The sequence below is a fragment of the Sus scrofa genome, chromosome 8 (assembly GCF_054392235.1).
Source record: "Sus scrofa isolate SSC_HxYL_T2T_F1_AM1 chromosome 8, Sscrofa_HxYL_maternal_Yorkshire_Landrace_v2.0, whole genome shotgun sequence".
In the NCBI taxonomy this organism is placed as follows: domain Eukaryota; kingdom Metazoa; phylum Chordata; class Mammalia; order Artiodactyla; family Suidae; genus Sus; species Sus scrofa.
The window spans coordinates 78,768,849-78,784,723 of NC_139390.1; the positions used below are offsets into that span (position 1 = coordinate 78,768,849).

Here is a 15,875-nt window from a genome sequence, read left to right on the forward strand (position 1 = left end):
TTTGAACTGTGCTTGACCTGGACTTTTTACACGTGAATTTAGAAAGTGGATTTTTCTGGGAGTTCTTGTCTTGGCTCAGTGGTAACAAACCCGACTAGCATCCATGAGGTTGTGGGTTCGATCCCTGGCCTTGCTCAGTGGGTTAAGGGTCTGACATTGCCCGGAGCTGTGGTATAGGTCACAGACTCAGCTTGGATCTGGCATTGCTGTGGCTATGGTGTAGTCTGGCAGCTATAGCTCCAATTAGACCCCTAGCCTGGGAATTTCTGTAGGCTGCAGGTGTGGCCCTAAAAAAGAAAGAAAGAAAGAAAGAAAAATTGACTATAGTTTCTCTTTTGAGTCCTCATTCAGCAGGGAGACAGAAACTCAGTTCAGAGTCTCCTCCAGCTCCTGGGGTTTCAGCTGAGTTGTGAGGGGCTTAGTCAGAGTCCAGGTGTGTGTGTGTGTGTGTGTGTGTTGCAGGAAAATCGGGTAAAGTTGCACCTTTGTCTTCCACATCACCATCTCCCCGTGCTGGTGTCTGACACGTCTGGTCACCACACAAACTGGGATGGTCGTATCTGCAGGCTCCCCAGATCCATCAGGCATCTGTGCCCTCTGGGCTTTACCAGAAACACTCTGCCTCTCCTGGACCACGCTGGGCTGGGCGCTGGTGAAAGTGTGAGCCACTCTACTACCAAGGTGTGCCATGCAGACGTTTCTTTGACTCCTGCTCTGTGCTGAGTTCCCAGCCACTCTGGGGCTAAGCCAGTTCTCCAAACTCTTGCTTGGAGGCAGGATCCATAGACTTGCTGCTTTCAGATCCCCAAGCCTATCTGCAGCCTTGGTCTTACGTTGTGTAGGACTCAGAGGTTGTTCCAGCTTCTGTCTCCCCTTCCCTTCTGACTCTCCTTGCCCTGTTTGGTCAGTCCTGGAACGCTGTAATGTCTGTTGAAGAAATCCTGGCTCTAATGGAGTAGTCGCTCAAATCTTAAGCCTGGATTCTTTCGTTATAAAAATGCTGCTGAGTCATGCCTGCCTTGATCAATGAGTGACACCACCTGGGAGGAAAGACAGGACTGTGAGGAAATTCAATGGGGCGAATAAGAACCATTAATATCTCACTATTAGCCCTGCCCTCCAGACACACACCCTTGTGATTCGTTCATGTAGATCTTCGCAAAAACCTATGGGAGGTCTAATTATTCTTATTTTAAACTGAGGCTTGGTGAGATCAGTAGAGGCACACCCCCAGCCAGCTCTTGAATCCAATCCTTGCTCTTGCCCAACAGCCGAAACTATTCTTATCACGTGGTACTGAAATCAATTTTTTCTTTTTTGTTTTTTGTCATTTTAGGGGCTCACCCATGGCACATGGAGGTTCCCAGGCTAGGGATCCAATCAGGGCTGTAGCCACTGGGCTACACCACAGCCACAGCAATGTGGGATCCGAGCAGTGTCTGCAACCCACACCACAGCTCGTGGCAATGCTGGATCCTTAACCCACTGAGTGAGGCCAGGGATCGAACCCTCATCCTCATGGAGGCTAGTTGGTTCGTTAACCACTGAGCCACGACTGAAACTCCGAAATAATTTCTTTAGATATCTGTTTTCCACTGAACTGAGCTCCTTGAAGTCAGAGCTCAAGCCTCATCCATCCTGATATCTTCAATGCTCTGCACTTAGCAGGTGCTCAGTAGGTGGTATTTGAATTGAAATGGATCAAGGAAAAAGAAGGAAATACAGAAGGAAGAGGAGGGACAGGCGAGTGGGAAAGTTCCTGTACCTAAGCTCTTCTGAAACTTTCTGAATGATATTCTGCCAACTAAAATATAAGTGCAATTGAAAGTTTAATGGTATCATCTAAATCATGTCCAGAACTAGACTCTCCCTGCATTATAGTCGGATTATTGTAGGTATAGAAATTAATTCCTGGTTCCAGAAAAGGGTGTAATGGCATCAGTGACACAGCAATAATAAGTGGAGACTGCGTGCATACATGAGCAGTGACCAGAACTGCTGACAGTTATCAGCCAGTGAAGTCCTGGTTGATTTTTATTTAATTTCTTGACATGGCCATCCAAGATGCTGGTGGGATAGAAATCTGGTCACTTCTAGAATTGCATACCTTTCTATTCAGTTTTTCCCTGACAGCTCTTATTATTTCACATTAGATAAACTCCTCTGATAACAAATATCATATTTGTTAGACGATTCATCTAGGTGGAGGGTAAAGGTTTGAGGCTGTGACATGCCCAAGTTGCAATCAAAGGTGGGTTTGCTGAAGTTTTTTTTTTTCTTCTTCGTAGTTGTCCGTTTCTTTATTTTTTTCATTTTATTATTTGATCTTGTAACAAATCCTACAACACAATGAAAGTAAAATGAAAAAGTTAGTATTTCCCCCTTCCCACCTCTCCCAGGTAACTTTGGTTAATAACCTCGTGAACGTGCTCCCTTGTGTCTCACACATGTGTTCAAGCACATCTTCATGTTTGGGGAGTTGGTTTTAAAAAAAAAATTTTTTTTTTATCATAGTTGATTGGGAGTTGGATTTAGTTTTTGGCCACGCCCGTGGTGTGTGGAATTTCCTGGGCCAAGAATCAAACCCAAGCTACAGCTGCAACCAGAGCTGCTGCAGTGACCACGCTGGATCCTTAACCTGCTGCGCCAAAAGCAAACCCCAGATGTTTCCATTTATTTCTCTCCTGCCCTCCCCTTGTTTCGCTTTCTAGTAGCTACCGTCTCTCGTTCTTTCACCCTTTTCTCTTCCCAACTCTTTTTTCTCTCTTTCTTCCGCTTCTCTATTTTTTCTTTTGTCTTTTTAGGGCCGCACCCATGGCATGTGGAAGTTCCCAGGCTCAGAGCTGAATTGGAGCTACAGCTGCCAGCCTACACCACAGCCACAGCCACAGCCACAGCCACGCCAGATCCAAGCCAGGTCTGCGACCTACACTACAGCTCACAGATCCTGAACCTACTGAGCAAGACCAGGGATTGAACCCTCGTCATAATGGATACTAGTTGAGTTCGTTATTGCTGAGCCACAATGGGAACGCCTCTCTGTCTCTATTTTTCATTTTCCACCTTCTCTTCTGTCTTTCCACATTAGCCTTGGAGTACCCAGGCTCTCAGGAAATTGGATTCAGCTGAAGCTTCATGTCCAAACTGTGTTTCCTGGGTTGCCTCGCTGTCTTACAAAGCCTCACCCTAAGAACGCACAGAGGAAAGGAGGGAGCAGAAAGTCATATTCCGTTAATCAAAAATAACTTACATGGTTGAAAGATTTCAGAACACAAGGTGCTTTTTAAATTAGTCAAATCTTTATTGCATACGTTTAATTCAAAGGGTCAATCATGCTTCTGGTTTTCTAAAAAATGCCCAGACGCTATAGGTGTTTGAAAGCAGAAGATAAATTTGTGTTTCTCCCCACAGGTCCTCACCCTGCAGTCCCACACCCCAGGAATAGCTCTGCCTTTCCTTCCAGAAGTTTTTCTGGCCTTTCATAAAACATGTACTAAATATTGTGTTTAATGTGTATGTACACAGCCAATGGGAAGCTTTTGTACTTAATGATCTGGCCTTTGCTCCATGTCACTAAATGTAGGTCCATCTCTTTCCTATTAAATGCTGCACAATTAATTTAAGTGTTTTTTGTTTGTTTGTTTGTTTTGTTTTTTGTCTTTTTGCCTTTTCTAGGGCCGCTCCCGCAGCATATGGAGGTTCCCAGGCTAGGGGTCCAATTGGAGCTGTAGCCACCGGCCTACACCAGAGCCACAGCAACACGTGATCCAAGCCACATTTGCAACCTACACCACAGCTCACGGCAATGCTGGATCCTTAACCCACTGAGCAAGGCCAGGGATCGAACCTGCAACCTCACGGTTCCTAGTCGGATTCGTTAACCACTGCGCCACGACGGGAACTCCAATTTAAGCATTTTCTACATGAACATTTAGGTTGTTTCCAATCTTCAAGATGCATTTCTAGTCTTTCAAGCAAGACTTTCCAAAGAGAAGGCTGTCAGTCCTTGTCTCCTGAATGACTTGAGGCTGCCGACCTGAGTGATGGTTCTTAGTGACCGCTCCCCCCCATAGCATTGAAAATGGCCTTTGTCTCCTGTATGTCATGAGGACAAAAACTTGCTATACCCTCACCATCGAAGGCTGTTCCTTCAAGTCTGACTCTGCTAGGTCTGTTGTTGTTCTGTCCTTCCTTTTTGCTTCTGTTTAGACACGGGTTTCATGCTGGGTCCCAAATCTGACCCACAAAGCCATGCATGCTGCCATTGAGTGCTGTACCAACATGCATTTGTAGTGACACACACGGCAAGTGAGCTTTTGCCTACCTAGTTCTCCCCTCTCTTTTCCTTGGGTTCTGACCTCTGCAAGATTCTAAGTAGCTTTCTGGATAATAACGAGGTTGCGTAGAGGCCCTTACTTGGGGCCCTGGTCCTGAGGCTACAAAGAACAGCAGAAAACAGAGGTGCCCTGGTCAATGTGAATCAGCCGCTAGAGGCAGCAGATGCCTTCAGTAGGGAGAGAGAGTGAAGGAGGTGTCGCTCAGAGGACTTGGGGGCTTGCTGAGTATTTATGGGAAGAGCCTGTGGTAGAGGGGTAACTAGTGCTGAAAAGCTCAAGAAATGATAGAGTTTTCCCCTTTCATGTTCCAATCACCACTTTATGAAATCAATTCCTCCCCAGGTTTGGAGCTGTCTTTGGTGTGTTTCCTTACTTTCAATTTCCATTTTAACATTTTATTTGGTAGGGTGGCTGTTTATTTGTTTTTCACATTTCGCTGTGAGTCGTTCAAAAAATCAATATATTTATCGAAGGGAATATGACATTAGAAGTTATAAACTAGAGTTCCAGTCGTGGCTCAGTGGTTAACGAACCTGACTAGCATCCATGACTCAGGTTTGATCCCTGGCCTCGCTCAGTGTTAAAGATCCGGCGTTGCCGTGAGCTGTGGTATAGGTTGTAGATGTGGCTTGGATCCCCAGCTGCTGTGGCTGTAGCGTAGGCCAGCAGCTGCAGCTCCAATTCAGCCCCTAGCCTGGGAGCTTCCATATGCCACGGGTGTGGCCCTAAAAGACAAAAAAAAAAAAAAAGTTATATACCCAAATACCCATTTGAGAAGGAAGCACACCATATGTTCTTTCCTAATATTTTCTCTCTGAAGCAAACAATTTATGTTTCCAGTATATTCTTTCTTGGTTGTGCTTATACTGACCATTAAACAGTCCATAGAATTTTTCAATATTTAATGGATATTGACATCGTTTTTCTAAGGTGTCCACATCCAAAATAAGAGGACAGATGAACCAGGGAACCAGGGAATTTATTGCATAGCTATGGCAAAGGCAGTCTATTTAGCAAAGACTCATGTTTCAAGTAGTTATATTTTTCACATGACAACTTAGTTTATGTTTCTTTGGAAAAATAGAAAGGTGCAAAACTGAATTGGTAAGAAGTAATGTTGATTATTTCTAGGTGAAGTTTAGTTTCATATTCTAAAGTATAAAAGTAATGGTAGACTATTTATAAGTGAAATTTAACCAAGTACAACATATAAAACTTACTATCATAATACAGAAAAGAAGTTAATTTGTTAAAAAAAAATTCAGGAGTTCCTGTCATGGCTCAGTGGTTAACGAATCCGACTAGGAACATGAGGTTGCGGGTTCGATCCCTGGCCTTTCTCAGTGGGTTAAGGGTCTGGCGTTGCCGTGAGCTGTGGTGTAGGTCGCAGACACGGCTTGGATCTCGAATTGCTGTGGCTCTGGTGTAGGCCGGCGGCTACAGCTCCCATTGGACCCCTAGCCTGGGAACCTCCATATACCATGGGTGCAACCCTAGAAAAGACAAAAAGACACACACACACAAATTCAGAACCTGAATCATGTATATGATTTCTATATGCAGTTTCTTTAAAGATATAATTAATTAAATGTATTAGAACGATTAAAATTAAATAATCAAAGAATCATTGCTGAGGCAGAAATTTAGAGATATATGGAAATAATCTGAAATCTCTTAAGCTTTTTGTTTGAAAAAGATTATTTTGTTCTCAGGTTTCTCCTTAGTAACAAGACCTGACAATTGTAGTAGAAAAAACACATCTAAATGTATATACGGTATAAACCAGACGATTCTGAATTGTGCTAGATCCTCAGGCTAATACGATTTAAAATATTTTTAGGTTGTCATATTTAACTCACACTGAAATTTGGGTCTGTAGGTCGAACTATTTAAGCGAGATGGGAGGAAAATTATTGGACCCATGAGCGCATACAGAGCCTGTGCCGGCTGCCTCAGCGCCATTAGCTCCTGTCACCACCCCTGCTTTGGACTCATGACCCCCCCCACCCCCACCCCCACCTGGCTGCACCTTCCACACCCTGGCTGATGTTTCTCTGTGTAGGTGGGTGCTGTGGTTCCCCAGGCTGTCAGAGACCCAATCTGGCCCCTGGTCTTTTCCTCCCACTACCAACTCCAGAATCAGAGAAGGCTGTTGGGGGGGGGTGCCTGGGGGGCAGGCTCTTTCCAAGTGGTACAAGAATTATATCTCAATAAAGGTGTTTTACAAAATAATCATGACTTAAAAGAAAAAGCATTCAAAGAGCAGGTTGCTGCATGTGTACTTTCCTATTTGTTACCTCCTCATAAATGATTTTTGCATTTTTTAAAGCTTTATTTCTTGAAAGATAGCTGTTTTCATGTGAAAAAAATAAAATGCTTTGTTTTCTAGTGGGATGCACCATTTCTAAGAGTAGTCCTGGTACAGGAACGAAAGGGCAGCATGACTTGACAAAAAACATCTTGGCATTTATCCATATGTCCACTTGACATATGTGGTTGTTTCACAGTCATTTATCATGTATGCTTTGTGAGGAAGGGATGGAGCATTTTGCAGAAGAACTGAGGCACCAGGTGAGGGAACTTGCCCCTAGCTCATGCAGAGAGAATTTTGAATGACTCTGTATTGCACTGGAGAATTTCTCATTTCCAGTCCACCTTTGATCCCATGAGACAGTTTGTTTTCCTTTCATCTACAAGCCTCTAAATTACAGATACAAGTAAAAAGTATTCTTCCAGACTCGGTGATACAGTGGAAGCCCAGGGAGCTCCAATCATAGTGATGGATTTCACTGGTATAATACAGGTCTTGTGAGAGGTAAAATTTGGATCCCAAGTATTTTTTTTTTTAACTTTTAAAATTGAATTATAGTTGTGTTAATTTCTGATGGACAACACAGTGATTCAGTTACATATATGTGTGTGTGTGCATGTATAAACATTATGCACATGTATACATATATATTCTTTTTCACTTTTTTCCCTTATAGGTTATTACAAGATACTAAATATAGTTCCCTGTGCTATATAGTGTAGCACCTTATTGTTTATCTGTTTTATTTATAGTAATTTGTATCTGCTAACTTCAAACTCCTAATTGATTCCTTCCCTACCCCCTTTCCTCTTTGGTAATCATAAATTTGTTTTCAGTATCCAAAGTGTATTTTTAATCACCAATTCAAAGTGATGTTTCACACAGGAATAGAGGGATCTGGTCCACCCTTAGGAGATTTCACCTGACCCTGAGCACTTAGAAAACAAGATAAAACAGCAGCAGGAGAGGAGGTCTCATCTCTTCTGCCTACAGAGCTCCTGGCTGTGTCCTTAGCTAATTCTTATTTCATCAGCATTGTGGCAGAGGCAATGTCCTTTCTAAGCTATAAGGACATGACCATTTCTTTCAGTTCTGAGCATCCACTACTTCCCCTAAAACTAGATTCCCACAGGACATTAGTGCACAAGACAGGCAACATCGGCCTCCTTGCTTCCAACAGCTAGCAACAACGTGTGTGGGTACTTCACTGACTGTGTGCGGGTGTGTGTGTGTGTGTGTGTGTGTGTGTGTGTATTACCGTAGTAATAACAAAATGCAATTTTAAGGGGGGTAATACCTTGGGGAAATGGGGGAGCCTGCCCATGAAGATATCAGTAAAGAGGTTTATTTAGTTTTTGCTGTAGCCCCTGATACTTCTGCATTCTGCCAGAATATTACATAGAGCACAGCCACATAAAAGCAAATAGTGTTAATGCTATGGGAACTGAGACTTCTAATTCCTACCTCTTTAGGCATTCTTTTTTCTGTGTCTCTATGGGTATTTACTGCCTTAAATACAGAACCTGAAATTTTAACAGAAATTCTGCTTGAGTGAGAAAAAATAAAGCCAATTTCAAACCTTACTGTTATTTTCATCTCTGGAGATGACATGTGAAAGCAATTAAGAAAGGTATTCTCTAGGGGAAAAAAATCTTACCTCAGTTGAAAGAGGCTGGAAGAGATTTTGAAGAACGATGAAATGGAAAATAACACCATACCTTCTTTAAGCAAATTAAGTGGGCACCTCTATCATATCATAATGCAAGACTGATGCAAATATGTGCATTGCCTAAGATGCCAAAGTTTGCAACGCTGAATCCAAAATCTCCTGAAAGATCACACTCATAACCACTGAAATAACCACCTGTCCCTCATCTAGAGATGATGCTCGTGGAAACAAAAGAACTTGGAAGGGAGGTTTCAACAGCATTAGAGATCAGCAATAACCTGAATCTCTCTGGTTGATTTATACTGAAAAAGGACACCTGGAGAAAAAGGATGGTTATTTTCCTTGTAACGTGAGCTTTTTTTTTTTTTTTTTCTTTTTTTTTTTAAGCTGTGAACTTTTTACCTTGCTTCATTCATGCTTCATTTGATCAATTACAAACTGTATAGCCCCTAAAAAGCGAGCGCGGGCTTCTTGAAGTTGATATTGTGCTTTGCGATTCATCTTCATTTCAAAACAGGCGGGGAGGTGGAATTAAGACACCTATCAGACTGTGAACCGGTAAAGCAGAGGCTGGGAGTGTGTGCGTCGGTCCCCTTAACACCACGAGGACCCGAGGACCTTAACTGCGGAGGGACGAGCGGAGCCCGGCTCTCGCAGCCCAGAATCCGCTTTCAAACCTTAGGGAGCCAGCGCTGCCATTGAAATGCAAATCCGGTCCTGAGCAGCCGGGCCAATCCGGGAGGCTTCCTGTGGGATTACCTGGTGGCGAGCGCCGAGCCCGCGCGGACCCTCCGGCGCGGCCCCCGCGGCCGGGGAGGCGTGGTGGTCGGGCGCCCCCGCACCCTCCGGGCCCGGAGCCGGGCTTCACCAGCCGCAGCCCCGCACCCCGGGCCCGCCGCGCCGCAGCCGCTGTAGCCCCCGCGCAGGGCGCGGCCGAGCGGCCCATTGTTGAGCGCGGCCGAGCTCCGCCGGCGATGCCCCGCGCCGCCTCCTCCGAGCCGTGGTGAGGTTTGAACTTGGCGTCGGCCGGGAGCCCCGCGCGGCCCCGCGAGCGCGATGGTGAGTGCTGGGCTGGGGTCCGCTTTCCCTGGCCCGTGGCCGGGGCGGCGGGGTGCACTGCCGCCTTTGGGGAGGGAGGGCGGGTGACCCGCCGTCTGCTTTCTAAAGGGTGTCTATGTGGGTCCCTGCGGCGACTCTGGATCCGTGAGGATGGGCCCCCGGGCGGGCTTCCTTTGCCAGCAGCTGCCTGCTGGGAGGAGGGGGAGGGTGGCGCGCCCCGAGGGTCTCCTCACACTCTGGGCCTTAGCTTTTTTTTTTTTTTTTTTTTTTTTTTTTTTTTTTTTTAATTTATTAGGAAGGCAGAAACTGCCACTCCAAGAGCGAAAGAATTGCGGATTATTGACAGCCTGAAAACTTTTCAGAAGAAATGATCTGTGAAATATTTTAATTTTGATAAATTGCTTCCCCCGAGGGCTCCTACTGCGTTCAGAACGACTTGCCTTTCTTAATTTTACAGGATTTGTTTCTGTAGGAAAGAGCCCAAGTGTGCTTTTGAGGGGCATGCCTGCCCCTCCCCCCTTCCACTTGTTCCAGATCTTAAGGCAGGTTTTTTTTTTTTTTTTTTTTTTTTAAGGTGTGTTCCACTGTCATGGAGCAAACGTTAAATCATGAAAATGAAACTATACCTGACACGTGCTTGACTGAGTTGCGGGAGAGATAAAAATGCTTTGCTGAGGGGTGGGGGCGAGGTTATAAAATTTCAATACATCCAGCTTCCGGTGGGGGTGGGGTGTGACCATCTCTTGCTAATGTGTTTTGGCTTTTTTTTTGTTTTGTTTTTTAAATCATAGCGTGATGCGCTTCTGTGCTCCGAAGCTTTTGAGAGGACAGGACTGGGTGCCCACATTCATATAATTTCTATGGAGGTAGTGCTATGAGACGTCCTGGTGCAACAGGACCTCTTCTCCTGTTTCTAATCAGTTAATATTTAAAGACTGGTTAAATGATCGTTTCTGATTAAATAAAAGTACCTTGGTCAGACATATGGTGAAATCTTCCTTCCAATAATCTCGCCACAAGTTGGTTTACATTTTAATTAATTTTGATGGTTCTTCTTGTCTTTTAAAAGTCTTTTCCGTATGACTCTAAAAATATTACATGATCATTGTAGAAAAGGTGGACTATATAGAACTAAGAAAGAAGAAAACTGTTTCTATCCCTAACATTTACATTCTGTTTGCTAAGGCCTTGTTTTTCTTGGAAGCTTAGGCAGTTGAAAACTTTGCAGCTATGGACTTTTAAAAATTGCTTACAAACCTGGTTTAGGAGCTAAAACTAGCAATTGACAGGGAAATGAATTTGTGCTTTAGAAAACCATTATAACCAACGATAACTTATTCACATGGTTTATGGGACAGAATTTACTGTGGCAGTTTCTCTTGAGTCCCTTCCCACATCTGCTCCTGACAAATGGTTTCTGTTTGTAGAGCCTGTTTTGTAAATACGTCTCTACCATGAAGGCAAAGTGCCCGAACACATGTCCCTTTCCGGTGCTTGTAACTAAGCTCATAGAGTTAATATTTTTATTGGTTTCTGCATCAGAACTTCCTCTCTGTACGCTTGATAAAACCCTGGAGAAGGTTACCAGGGGAGGCTGGAGAGCATTTACTTCCCTGGAGATTTTCAGAATAGGATAAACATCCATCTGCCTAGGATGGCTTCAGTGCTGAACAGTCTGGAAAAAGGAAGGCTGGGTCACCTCTCAGGTCCCCCCAATGGAGGAATTCTAAACAAGTTTCAGTTCTCAATAACCTGGAACCAAAGGAAGTAAAGATTGCCTTGAATGTACCTGAGCCCAGGATGAGGTGAAGCCAGCCCTGTTTTGATTTAGGTAAAAGATTCTCCTTTGGTAAGAAAGATTTTAAAATATCCCCAGGACTTGCCGATCCTTTTCTATTGGTGATTTTTTTTGCTAAGAAGTTCTCAAATAAAGTGGAAGTTCTGGGAGTTCCCATTGTGGCGCAGCGGAAACAAATCTGACTAGGAACCACGAGGTTGCGGGTTTGATCCCTGGCCTCACTCAGTGGCTTAAGGATCCGGCATTGCCATGAGCTGTGGTGTAGGTTGCAGACAAGGCTCGGATCTGGCATTGCTGTGTCTGTGGTGTAGGCCAGCAGCTGTAGCTCCAATTAGACCCCTAGCCTGGGAACCTCCATATGCCACAGGTGCTGCCCTAAAAAGGACAAAAATAAATAAAGTGGAAGTTCTGTTACTTAAGTAAATGAATGTGTGGATTCATGGAAATTAAAAGTTCTGCCTCCTAAAACAGGAAGGGGTGTGTAAGTGTGTGTGTGTGTGTGCGCTTTTCAGTCTCTCACTTTGGGTATTCAATCTGGTTTCTTTACATTAGCATTCTACTTTGTCCTCAAAACTTATTCTTGGCTTGGAGTTCCTGTGGTGGCTCAGTAGTTAACGAATCCAACTAGGAACGATGAGGTTTTGAGTTCGATCCCTGGCCTTGCTCAGTGGGTTAAGGATCTGGTGTTGCTGTGACCTGTGGTGTAGATCATAGACGCAGCTCAGATCCCGCGTTGCTGTGGCTCTGATGTAGGCCGACGGCTACAGCTCTGACTAGACCCCCTAGCCTGGGAACCTCCATATGCCTTGGGAAGTGGCCCTAGAAAAGGCAAAAAGATAAAAAAAAAAAAAAAAAAAAAAAAAAAAAGAACAAACTTATTCTTGGCTTTCCATTTCCAATGTAGAAACCATGGTAGTACTTTGACCAAAACCAAGTATTCCTGTCTCTTCTGTGGAAGGCTATTCCATGCTGCTGTTTTTTTTTGCTGGGGACCAAAGAGGTTGGGGTTTCATGGCTTGCTGCTTCCTCCGCCCTCCTGCGTGATAGAAGTATCCTGTAATTCTAACCATTGCGTGACCTCCGTTGCAGCGACACCTTCCTCCCTGTCCATAGCGTCACTCGATCAGGAGCAACCACCCCTCCCTCTCCCTCCAGGGTCACTGGGAGGGGTTCACTTTCTAGGAAAGGTCCTGTCAAAAAGAAAATGGGGAAGCCAGAGTCTCCTGGCTGTGCAGTTTTTTTTTTTTTATCCCCACCTCACACCCTTCAGCTCACCGTATTTCTCCATGCATGCCAAGCGTGTTTTCTTAGGCTATGGTAACACCCAAAGAAGGAACAGGAGTGTGAACAATGGTCATTCATTTGTTCAGCAAACATTTGTTATGTGGGAGGTAGCCCAGCGACTGGTGATGGGTCCTCTGCCCTCAAGGAACTTATCCTATAAGAGGAGAAGTCAAACATGTTAATAAGCTAGTGCCATTCTGAGGGAGTAGAGTACAGGGGTTAAGAACTTGTGTTTGTTGTAAAGTTAAACATACATCAACCCTATGACTCAACATATCCACGCCTAGCTGTTTATCCAAGTTGATGAAAACAAATGTCCACAAAGAGACTGGTACGGAGTGGCCACCCCAACCTTACATATAATTGCCAATAACTGGGAACAACCCTATGCCCATCAACAAGAAAACAGGTGGGTCAACTGTGGTACAGACGTACGAATGGAATTCAGAAGTTACTGGTTGCTTTGACGGGGCAGAGTGGGGAGATGGACAGGAAAGAGGTCAGGAGAGACTAGGAGATCTAGGAGCCCTGGAGAGCCTGGAGATCTAGGTCTTGATTTGAGTGATGCTTACGCAGTTATCAGACTCTACCAAACAGCACTTGAGACATATGTGTGTTATTACATGCAAAGCATTAGCTCAGTTAGAACTTAGCTTCTATGGTAGACAAGGGTATATACATCCCATCTCTGCCTCTAGTTGTAAGTTTCTGAGAGCAAGTTATTCAATGTCTCTGATCTCAGAAACATCGGACAGTAATAAAACATCTCCTTCCTAGGGTGGTGGCAAGGATTGAGTTAGATAATGAAAGTATTTAGCTTGGTAAGAACGTATTAAGTAATTCCATGGACCGTGATAAATATGTGGTTTTGGTGTTGATGCTGGAGTTACTTGCCCTTTTTCGTGAACGCCGTCTCATTTAGATGATCAAGGATCTTGTCACATATTGAACCGGTATCCGTAGGATTCTATGTTGTCTTCATTGTAAGGGGCTCTTTTTCCAGACTGCGGGGAATTTGAAGTTCTTATCTACCTGATCAAAATACCACTGGGGCTTAGCTTTGCCAACTGAGGTAGACCTCAAAGAGAGGAAATATCTGCTAAGCAACTCCTCTTTTTTTTTTTTTTTTTTTTGAGAACTGATTTAATGATAGTTGAAGCTGAACTCCCAGACTGGGTTCACAGAATTCACAGAATTCAGGTGAAAGGTTTACAGGTTATCTCCTCTTTCCAAAGATGTAGGTGGAAAAGGAAAACTCTTGATGTCTGTATCAAATTACTATCGTGCTTTTTCTTAAAGGGATGTAGTAACTTGAATTTTCAGTAAAATATCTTGCACAGAGTGATAAATGTAATGATAGTCCATCTATTAAGCTTCAGTTTACTTAGGTTCAAAAAAGTGTTTGGAAAAGATACACTTTGCCAACTTTGCCAACTCCAGTGGAGGCATTTTAGTGTTGGATTGGTTTAATTCATTCACAAAACAATTATCAAACATTTACTGAGAACATATTAGCCTCTGGGAATTCAGTGATGAATAATAATATGTTTTATAAGGAAGGGCTCGTAGCTGCCCTGACTGTGAGTGGGAATGTGTCGTTTCTCTTGGAATTTTTTTCAGAGCAGGGGGCTCTGTCTTAGACTAGTCTTGCTGGCTTTTTAAAAAAGCTTATTGCGGAGTTCCTGTCATGATGCGGTGGTTAACGAATCTGACTAGGAACCATGAGGTTGCGGGTTCGATCCCTGGCCTTGCTCAGTGGGTTAAGGATCTGGCGTTGCCATGAGCTGTGGTGTAGGTTGCAGACACAGCTCGGATCCCGCGTTGCTATGGCTCTGGCGTAGGCCGGTGACTGCAGCTCTGATTAGACCCCTGGTCTGGGAACCTCCATGTGCTGTGGGAGCAGCCCTAGAAAAGGCAAAAAAAAAAAAAGAAAAAAGCTTATTGCTTAAGGCAGAGGTTTAAAATCCTGGTCCTCCCTGCCCCATTGGTGCTATTTTTTTAAACAGCAGAATTTCTTCTTCTTATCCTTACTAGAAAGAACAACTAACTGGCATTTTGTAAAGACAGTGAGGTGTCATGGAAAAGTCTTAGACTCTGGAGATAGAACAAGCTGCAGTTGAATCTGCTCCCTACTAGTAATTGAGAGGAAGTTCTTAAATTCTTTTTTTTTTTATTACTCAGTGAATTTATTACATTTGTAGTTGTACAGTGATCATCACAATCCAATTTTATAGGATTTCCATCCCACAACCCTGAGGGAGTTCTTAAATTCTTTAAGCCTGAGTTCCCTCATCTGCAAAATAGGTGTAATAATACCTTGAAAGACATATTAATACATATTAGATTAGGCTGTGATAAGGATTAAATGAAAATGACAAAATACATGTAACAATAGGCTGGCATCTGGTGGGTATATTCATTTCTTTCTTTTTTTTTCTTTTTTTTGTCTTTGGTCTTTTTAGGGCTGCACCTGCAGCATATGGAGGTTCCCAGGCTAGGGGTCCAGTCGGAGCTACAGCTGCCAGCCTACACCAGAGCCACAGCAGCGCCAGATCCGAGCTGCATCTGTGACCTACACCACAGCTCATGGCAATGCCGGATCCTTAACCCACTGAGCAAGGCCAGGGATTGAACCCGCAACCTCATGGTTCCTTAGTTGGATTCGTGTCCACTGCACAATGACGGGAACTCCAGGTATTCCTTTCTGATATTTAGCCAGTGCTTGCTAAGAGTCCAGCACTGTTTGAAACTCTTCGTGTATCTTCCTCACACTCCTATGAGGGAGGCATTGTTATTGTCTCTTTTCAAAGGTGAGGAGCCCAAAACACAGAAGAGATGGGCTAGCTTGCCCAGGGCATGGACATGGAACAAGATCTTGCCTGCAACTAAGGAGGTTCATAAAAGCTGTCACTTTTAGGTAAATTTTTTTTTTTTTTTTGCCATTTCTTGGGCCGCTCCTGCAGCATATGGAGGTTCCCAGGCTAGGGGTTTAATTGGAGCTATAGCCACCAGCCTATGCCACAGCCACAGCAATGCAGGATCCAAGTTGCATCTTCGACCTACACCACAGTTCACGGCAACGCCGGATCCTTAACCCACTGAGCAAGGCTAGGGATCGAACCCGCAACCTCATGGTTCCTAGTTGGATTCGTTAACCACTGAGCCATGACAGGAACTCCCTAGATAAATTATTTTTAAGGTTGAATGACTGCAGGAGAAAGTAACACCAATACATGGCGCTAGGGCCACCATTACGGGCTTCATACACCTGAATGCTGGGGCTGGAGTTGGTGTGCTCCTAAGCTGTTAGAAGGTCTCCTTTCTGCTTTGTGGGGGGGCCCTGAGGACAGGCACTCGTGAGCATGTCAGGTCTCTCCCCAGTTCCTCAAAAGTCTTCCTGTCAGTGGCCCTCTCTGA

The 15,875-nt window shown here is 44.3% G+C and overlaps 1 protein-coding gene across 9 annotated transcripts in view; it reads left to right on the forward strand.

Moving 5' to 3' along the window:
• The window catches only part of SHROOM3 (shroom family member 3), a 349,594-nt gene that overhangs the window by 250,590 nt on the left and 83,129 nt on the right, over positions 1-15,875 (forward strand). For 2 of the 9 annotated variants that reach the window (XM_084972585.1, XM_084972588.1), the window contains exon 1: positions 9,071-9,376. The exons of the other annotated variants lie outside the window; for them this stretch is intronic. The gene's annotated coding sequence lies outside the window, so the exon portion shown is untranslated. Of the gene's footprint in view, positions 1-9,070; positions 9,377-15,875 lie in introns of those variants that run through there. 9 annotated transcript variants of the gene reach the window in all.